Consider the following 9792-nt stretch of genomic DNA (forward strand, 5'->3'; position numbering starts at 1 on the left):
AGCATTCCTGTATTCAGTTGCTACACCACCTCTAAGTCCTACTTAACCAAGTCTCTTAGAAAGAAAACAAGGTGGCAAGCTTTGAGCTCAAACATTGACTCTTCTTACAAAATATATATTATAAAGAAATGCACCAAAATTTTAATTTTGCATTAAATATTTAGAAATGAGTAGAACCTGCCACTAAAGTAGATAAAAATGTATATACATGCATACACACCATATATGGCCAAACATAGAAGGAACTACCTCACTGAAGCAACACTTCCAGCAATGAGTATACTTTGTTACATTTACACCAAGACATTCAGGATCTTTGTTGTACAAAACTTCTGTAACGGTGGGTGGCATAAAAGGCCCAAGTGTGAGTTCACAGCTTATAGGTGGTGAAAAATGAGGCCTTACTGCTGTGGTGTATATTTAAATGTTCATGGTAACACATTTGAAGCAATAAATGGCTTAATTAAATGCCTACATGAAGCTGAGTGTTTGATAACCTTACAATCATTCTTTTCTAAGGGGAGCTAAATTCTTGGCTCATTTCTTAAAGTACACTCAATGTATTTTAGGTTTTGGATGATGTTAGGTTTGTATAATGTTGGTCCTTGGCCCCTGGACTTTAGAAACAGTTTTCTTTAATTAATTAACTTTAATTTTAGAAAAATCCTTGTCTGTTATACTTGGACTATAAGAGGCAAGCTAGTTGGTATGCAGTTTTCTTCTCACACACACACACACACAAAGATGAGCAAACAGACTTTAAGATAAAAAAAACTCAAAAATATCTATATAACATTACACATATTAAACAGTAGAATGCTGTACACTGTGTTGCTGGTGGGAGCTGTGAGGAAGCCAGTGCTGACATATACTTATAATTATGTTGATAAGTGCTATAAGGAATGTAAAAGCACATTGGGAATGGAGGAAGGCAGGAGAATTGATCCTTGCAGTAGAGAAGTAAGTAGCCTGAAGGATGAACCGCTTGCCGAATCTTAAAAGCAAGGCATTTGCATTCTAGGAATACCTGCAAGCTGCAGTAAGTAGATTACTGAATTAGATTACTGTAATTATCTGAAGTAAGTAGATACCATGTCCAGAAGAATCCAGAGCTGAACAACCATTGATTTAAGAGGAGCTTTAACCAAGGAATAGTTTGTAATGGAAGGGGGATATTTATATACTGTGAGTTAACCATAATGATCATAAAAATTATCAACTATTAAAAAGCATGTATGTCTTCAAAGTAGCCTACAGCTTGGAAATTGCTAACTTTAAGGTAGATCTTTACCCTTTGGGGGTCAGGGGACATACACACTGGAGATCAGGGATCAACTTTGGGGAATTGGTTCTCTTCTTCCACCTTTACATGGGTTCTGGAGATCCGAACTCGGGCCACCAGGCTTGCAGGCAAGTGTCTCAACCTACTGAACCGTCTGGCCAGCTGTAACTCAGTTATTGACCAGCCAATCAGAGTTGCAAGTCGAGATTTATACGTTTCCTTATTTTGAGAACCATCTATTGTAGAATCAGATTTTGGATTTTGACCTAACACAGTATTTGTGATATGATTCTATTATTGGAATGTTGATTTAAAGATGAGCTGATTCTAGGTTTTGTTTTAATTGACGTTGGATAAGGAAGAGCTATACTCCTCCTGACTAGTTTTCAAGTAGCAACTTGTGTAGACTTTGTCAGTTGTAAGAGTTGAGTGTCAGCGTGATTAGAGTTCTTATGTCAAAGAACCTTAATCATTTTTTTTTAATATAAGCTGCAAAGCCATGTAATTTAGTTTTTGGCTAATCCATTGTTCCTTTTTTCTTTTTTTTCTTTTTGTACTTTCTTTATCCTAACAAAAGAGACAAGAGGAAAATGTTATAATTAGTTTTTAATTTTCTTGTTGCTTAAAAACCCTGAACATTTGCTGGGGCCTAAAGCTGATATGGGGAGTGAGCTAGGGGAACACACGTAACCTGCTGCTGTGCTCCTGTCCCTTTCCACATGGCCACTTGTCTTTGTTAGGAAGCAACAATCGCTGCTTAGGAAGCTGTGTGCCTGCTAGTTTTAAAGATGAGCTCATTTAATACACACACAGCTCTTAGTGCAGTGGGGAGTGAGGGGGGCGGGAATCAAATCACGCAACTAGTGGCTATGACTTAATGTTTTTGCATTGTTAGATTTGTTCCAGCAGAGGCAGTCTCAACACTGAGACATTAAAATAGGGACAGTTGTAGTAGGTGCCAAATGACAGGAAATGGCTGTACTTGCTAAATGCAATGTATGTAATGCTTTTATGTAACTCGGGGTGTAAATACGAGACATCTGCTAATAGCTGCTAGTGGATTTCAGTTTGCCTTCCCTGGTATATGATCAGAATTCTACCAAAATACATGTCCCTGCCCTTGAAGCATTTGTCTGCTCTGGGATGATATTCTCTTGAGTTTGAGGACTGGGTATAAAGATGAGTTGTTCTGGGTTCCCGACCTGTGCACAGGGTGCTTTTCCTTGGCTGCTGTTTGCCACTTACAGGTGTTTTAGAGAGAAGCTCGGTTTCCTGCTGATAAATAACTAAGCATGTGCATTGATCCTACAGTTTGGGTTTGGTATTAGAAGAGAACTTTATGTCACGAGTACATGGCTGAGGGGCCACATTCTGTTCAGATTTCCTACGTGAAGGGCAGCATTCATGAGCCACCAGACATCCTACACCCTTCAACTAGTGACAAGTTCAATGCTGTACAGGTCTCAAAATACCTCTTATTTTCAGAAAATGGGAATAGACGCCCGAGTTATACAAAAGAAAAAGGAGGAGAGGAAATGTAGGAGGGAGGAATGGAAGGAAAAGCAAAATCGCATAGCTGTTTATAACACTTCTAAAATGTAGTATAGCTTCTACAGAATCCTATATCTCAGATCTATAGGAAAGGCCAGTGAAATTTCTGTTGGGAGTGTAATTTGATGCTTTCATATAACGAAAGCTAAATGTATTGACATCCTCTATATTATATTCCTGAGAACAAACGGTGGCTCCTTGCCAGTGTATAAACCTAAATAACTGAAACACCTAGTGTCATTTGTTGACTAAGTGGTACCCATCCTGGGTACCCTGTGAGGCAAGTGATTGTTTTTACCCTTATCTGTTTGTCTGTCCATACAGCCCCATCCATAGATAGATGTGTATGTAATATCTGCATCATCTTGGTTTTATTTTATTGTGCTGTATTTTGAGACAGTCCCTCCTGTAGTTCAGGCTGGTCACTCACTATATAGCCCAGGCTGGCCTTGAGTTTGTGCTGATTCCCCTGTGTCAGCTTCCTGAGTGTTTCTACCCTAGACATGAGACTTATCCCACCATTCCCAGCCTACATATAGTTTAAAGGATGTAAACATGGAAATGGGAAAGGCATTTAAGAGGCTTAATGGAGACTCTGTGTCTGTAATTAAGGTTTGGGCAGGAAAGGAGCTGTATAATTATGAAGTAGCTGAAATCTCAGAAAAAGCTGACCATGCCTCTGCGGATGGACTCACTGTCCTAGTGTGCAGAGCAAATAAAGCTCAGGCAGCCACAAGTAGGAACTGTACAGCTACTGGCATTTTTTTTCTGCCAACGATAGTATCTTCATTACAGGAGAGCGTTCATAGCAACTGTGGGCTTCTGCCCTAAAAGTCAACAGCATCTGTGCCAAAAGTATTTCAATGCCACCTGGGACAACCAAAATGTTTCTAAAAACTACTAACTGTTCTCCAGGGAAGAGACTGCCTCCTTGAACCAAATATCACCAAGGTGGGAAATCCTTAGGAAACCAATGGGAAGGCTGATACAGAGAATCTCAATGAGCAATGTGTACACTGCCACAATGCACGTGTTTAAAGCCATCACTTGAAGTAGACACTTAGATTCAACAGAGACAGGCACAATAGCTTTCAATGTGAAGCAGTGTGACAGCTTACACCCAGAAGAGAGCCATCAGCACAGTGTGAGATAAAATACAGCACACAGATAAACGTGGTGCCTGTAGAAGTTAATTCCAAATGCCCGTGAAGAAGCAACTGTGGGAAGTGAGTGACCAGCTGAAGATTGTGAACCCAGCAGTTGACTAGTGGGACTAAACTAGTGGCTCCAAATGTTCACTAGGGGATCGCCAAGGGGCTACGTGGCTGGCAAGTGCTGCTCTAAAAGGAGATCTAAAATCAGAACCACTTGCTTCACAGGCTTCGATCTTTCAGGACACATTTTTCATCTTGCAATGTACAGATTGCAAGATACGCCTATTTAAACAAACAACCAAAAAACGTGAAGTTGAACTGCACATACCTCCATGTATAAATTGGGCGGGCAGTGGGCGGGCAGCCCCACACTGCACAGTGCAGCCTTACTGGTTCATGTGATTCTCAGACCTTGGTCATATTAAAAAGTTCTCTGAAAATGAAAAATTGTAGCTCAAACAAAAAGTGGCCCCATATGGCTTTTGGAGAGAAGCAAACTGGATTGGAAGGAAATTAAACATATTTAAATGTTGACTATCTTAAACATCAAAACAAACAGACAAACCATAAGGACACTGTTTTAGCTTCCTATTTTGTGATGTCATTGAGTAAGGCCACAGCACATCCAGAACCACGTATGAGCCTGAAGGTAGACAGTTCTCTGACTTCATGAGCAATGGATGAAGACATTCAGTTGAAATGAAAGGATGCATTCTCTAAATCCGAAACAGAATCATAATCTCTGTGTGCAGAAACTTGTTTAGATGCCTAATGAGGTGCATCTGTACATGCTAGTGAAGTGTAGCATCTGCCTAAGAGACAAAGGTTGTGGGAAGGATATTAAAAAAATATCAAAATATATTTTATTCTGGACCTCTTTCAGATCTGATTCAAATTACTGTTGTCAAAGCAATACAGCAAAGGGAAAACTGCAACAACAACAACAACAAGGCACACAAACTACAACAACAACAACGCACACAATTGCACAACATTTCCTATTCAATTTGGTATACATTTTGCACGACGTGTTATATTTATTCCACCTAACAGAGAAATGAGACTTGGTTTTATGTGTTTACATTAAAATTGGGACACACTCACACACACACACATTCTTGTCATGTTTATCCAATCCCAATGGCTGCTATGAGCTCTCTGTTAAGAAACTTCTTGGATGCCTAAGGTTTGGTCTTGAAGACCAAATTAATTTCAATTTGGAAGTTACTAACGCCATTTTTCATCTGTAACTAATACTTTCTTAATGATTTCCCAGTAGGATACAAAGTCTATGTTTTCAGGGCCAGTCGAGAAATGCCCAGGGTTTCAAGCTTTTCTAACCACTTCCTGAAAGATATAAATTCCCTATCTTGTTTCTCTAGGACACATGGCTTATCTTCACTTCAGCTGTGTGAGTCAGCTCCTTTCCTTTTCCTCCTAGGTTTATTGATGAGGTACATTTCCCACATCACCAGGCCCCAACCAATACAAGGACATGCTAATCTGAAGCCCCCCCCCCAAGAGATAACAATCAATTCTTTCATGTTCCTCTTGTGCTAATAAGATGTAGAGAAGAGTGGTGGATATCTAAGAGTCTGTGACGTCATCAGATGTCTTATGGAAGCTGAGAAATGGTAAAGTTGAGATGTGAGCTTGAATATCTTAGGCCACTGAGATGTTGAAGCTGCTAAGTCATCCTGCTTGGACTAATGTATCAGTGTGTCATACCTTAGTCATTTATAGTATCTGCCACATGTCTTCTATTTCCCATAGTGTCTAGGGTCCTTTGAACAGATTTAATATATGACTCATGATTTAAAACCACCAACTTAAATTTAGAGTTTATTGGGAAAATTCCAGAAAGAGGATGGGAAATGATTAAGAGCTGAGAAGGCAGTCTGATTTTTCAAGGGACTCCTTACTACTGACAGCATTCTTGGGACACCATCATGAGTGACTGTAGCCAGATTTTACACTGCCATCACCAAGGCCCTTGTAGAGAAAAGGTGTATCCTGAGGTCAGCCTGCCCATGCTCAGAGACAGCAACAGAGAGGATGTGCACACCGAAATGTGTTACAGAAACAAACTTCTGGATCACCAAGTGACCTGAGACCATCATGATGCCCCTGAGATCATGATGCCCCTGGTTTATGAAATTGAAATTCAGAGAGAGAGGTATATACCTTCCCAAAGTCCTCGGTCCAGCACCGAAGTCTTTTTACACATTTTTATCTGCAGTTTTAAAAATCAATACTTTAATGATGCATTTTTTTAATAATCTAAGCCATTGGAAAGCTGAAATAGGAGGTTCAAAGCAAGATTTTGGTCTCTATGAGCCACATGAGACTTATCCCCTAAAACAAATAAACAAACAAAAACCAACCAAACAACCAACAACCAACCAACCCAAGGATTACAGGCAGGTGCACAGTAGAGGGCTTACCTTGCATGTCCAAGACTCTGGGTCTGATCTCCATCGTCATAAAACAAACCAAAGTCAAAAGAGCCTCGAGTCCATACCAAAAACTGAGAGTAGCTATGTGAGTCATAAAAGATGCTGTTTTATGTGTTGGAAGAACACTGAAGGGTTTTGTTTTGTGGCAGAAGATTGTTCTAGTTTATTCAGCATTGGCATTAGAGTTTGCCACTCTATCCTCTTAATGCTTCTAAATGGCTCCTTTTAAAGACCCTGTGTGTGTAGAGGTTACTTTATGAATTAGATCACAAAAGTGTCTGGTTTGAAACGATGTCAAAACTCCAGGTTCACAATTGTAGTGCAAATATGCCCTCCCACTGACACCACTGAGCCAATATATCCTCCGTCGTTACTGTTCCCTGTATGGACTCCAATCTAAGTATGTTTAGCCTTCTGTTCCAATATAACTAATACAGAAGGAAGGCAAAGGGCTCCGTGGCAAAGAACAAAACAATCCCGTTGAAAGATCGGTTGCATTTGAGCATTTGTCAGAAGAGGTCAAGTGACTTGTTAGTATCGGGGAGAGTGGTCGGGGAAATAGAAATAAAAACCAAGCTGTAACTCACCCCATTTAGAATGGCCACGGTACAAGGCCAAGTGGCAAGAGTCAGTGTCATTGCTGTGTGTAGAATCAAGGCTACAGGACACTGCTCAAAGTGTGCGCACTCTCGGTTCCTGCATCAGCTACAACAGCCGAGGCTGGGAACAACTGTTCTTCAGCTGCCCAGTGAACACAATGGGCTACGTTCTGATACAAAAAGGTAAAAAAGAGATCCAGTTATTTCCGGCCACGTGGGTGGAATTGGAGATCGTTATGTTAAGAGGAAAAGGACATGTATGAAAAGTAAAGACCGTATGATCCCACTTGTGAGGAGCCGAAAAGCAGAGTAGAACGCTGGTCCCCAGAGACTGATGAGGATGGGGAGAGACTGGATGGTTCATCACAGGGCTGAGTTATAGTTCCTACAGTTAGAAGCAGGGGTCTCTAATGTGCTATTGCTGGATAAAATGACTACAGGTCATGTGTATACTGTTACAAAAGCTACAAGGCAAACATTCTTAGCGCTTTTACCCCAAAGAAATGGTAAGGACTGAGTCACTAGATATGTTTAGACTGTCTTATAGATAGCATGCTATATGCATGTGTAGAAACATTGCTTGGTGCTGCCTTACTATACCCAATGTCTCTTTCCAGCCATTACGATTGTAACTACAAGTACACAGATATTTTTATCTTAGACATGACGAAAGCCCACAAGTTCATCCTCTTAAAACAAGGATGGTGGGAGGAGAACAGTTAGTGACCGTTTGCATCTGTTTCTTTCATGTTCCCCGTGGCTCACCCTCCAAACGGTCTCCTCGCAGGTCTGCAACCTAGGACTGAGCCTGGGCATCTGATACCAGACAGATGAGCATCAGCTCCCATCCACCTTCCAGTTGTTCAGAATGCTTAGGTGCCGTCCCTGGACCAACAGAACTCAGAGCGGGCACCCTGATCCCACAAATGATGGACTCAGACTCCAGATTCCAAGGCACTTGTTTCACAACAGCCTGTAAATAATCCATGTTCATGGTGGATTGCCTCTAATCGGTTGTGGTCACAGGTGTCTCAGTCCACTTGGTGATGTGCTTTCTTCTTCTAACTAACTCCTTCTTTTTCTAATATCATCACTACCTCTAATATTATTACTACTGTCTTCTGCTCTTTGGCCTCTGTGCTCAGGGAATTGAGTTCCTTAACTTATCGGAATCCTTTCTAGATTCCTCTTAGTCAAAGGAGAGAGCTACAACACTGTCTAAACAATCTGTGTTCAGTGCCTTGCCTTTCTTCCAACCTAAAGGCAATTCTAGTTAGCATCCAATTTACTCTTCTGTAATCTGACTCAGCAACTTAGGAATGTCCCCCACAAAAGGCTTCCTCCTTCCTCAAACCTTGATTTACTTTTCAGAATTCTTGTGTTAATAATCAACAACTATCTATACTGCTTATAACACCCAGTACATAGTTTTGCCACACTCTGGGCCTCATTAGCACAGAAACCATTCCAGTTTAGAGGTTTAGGAATTCCCATTGGCCTTCAAATTATATTACATCCACCAAAAACCTATGGCATGCAACAGTGGTGCTCTCTCAATGTCTACATGTGAAAACCAGGCTAATATTCTCCCATTCCCTCATTTGTCATGGTACTGAAGACTTTGAATTTATATAGTAGTAAAAACATTTTATAGACTTAGTTTGTTTTTAAGGTGCAAACTTTCCTTTTCTCTTCTTGTTCCTCCTCTTCCTCCTCCCTCCTCTTTCTCTGTCTATCTCTCAGCTCCCTCCCTCCCCCTTCTCTTTCCCCCTCTCTGCTCTTTCTCTCCTCCCTCTCTCTTCTCTCTCCTCTCTCTTCTATCCCAAGCTAACTCAATTTTTCTTTCTAGCAATTGATGTCCGTTTTTCTTTTGTAGCTGTGGACCTCTAGGGGGCGCTCTTCCTCACAAAATATTAAGAACTAAAAGCTGAGTCGTCTGGAATGGGGCTTACACTAGGGGTGTGGCCTCACAGAAGAACATCTGCCTATAAGAAGTTTGGTTAGACCTAAAGTATAGAAACCATCTAGATCTTTGAAGAATGTCTCCTGTGAGCCTAAACCAGTCCTTTCCAGAGCTGCAAAGCAAGAACCTGGAGGTTCTTTCCGATGCTCCATCATCCTGCTGAGCCAACAGTGATTAAATTTACCAATCGGCCCTGTTAACAAAGCCCTTGCGAGGCTTGGTATGGGATTAAAAAGTCTGCGGGGTATCTCTTTCCCCTGGGCAAAAGTTAGAACTTCAATACCTGCTACAGTCGGCTCATTTGAAGAGCCAGACATCATACTATTTGCTTTGGGAAAACCTCAGAGCAGTAATAACAGATTGATGTTGGAATGGAGAGGGGACTTTTAGTTACACGGACTGTTTCCTGATCTGTGGTCCAGACTGTCCTGATGACTCTCTTGTCCTCTTAAGTGTGACCGCAATTCCCTGGAGTGACAAACTCCCAGTTAACTCAGAGTCGGCCTTCATCTCTTCCTCGAACTTTAGCATCTATTGACCAGAAGCAGTATTAGGAAAACGCAGTGGCAGAGAAGAAGTATGTCTCTAATTCTGCAGGTCTGGATAGGTTGCCACGTTCCAAGTGAGGATACGGGTGTCTAAATGCTGTCCCCATGCCCAGTAGCCTGCCCTTGGCTGGTGCAGAGCTCACAGCGCGGCTCGGACAGCCCCCAAGGCCAGAAAAGCCCTAGTTTAGCTCCGCCCCGCTCGGCCTGGGTGGCAGAGATGGCCCGGGTCCTCCGGCGCT

This window comes from Micromys minutus (genome assembly GCF_963924665.1).
Source record: "Micromys minutus genome assembly, chromosome: 23".
NCBI lineage: Eukaryota > Metazoa > Chordata > Mammalia > Rodentia > Muridae > Micromys > Micromys minutus.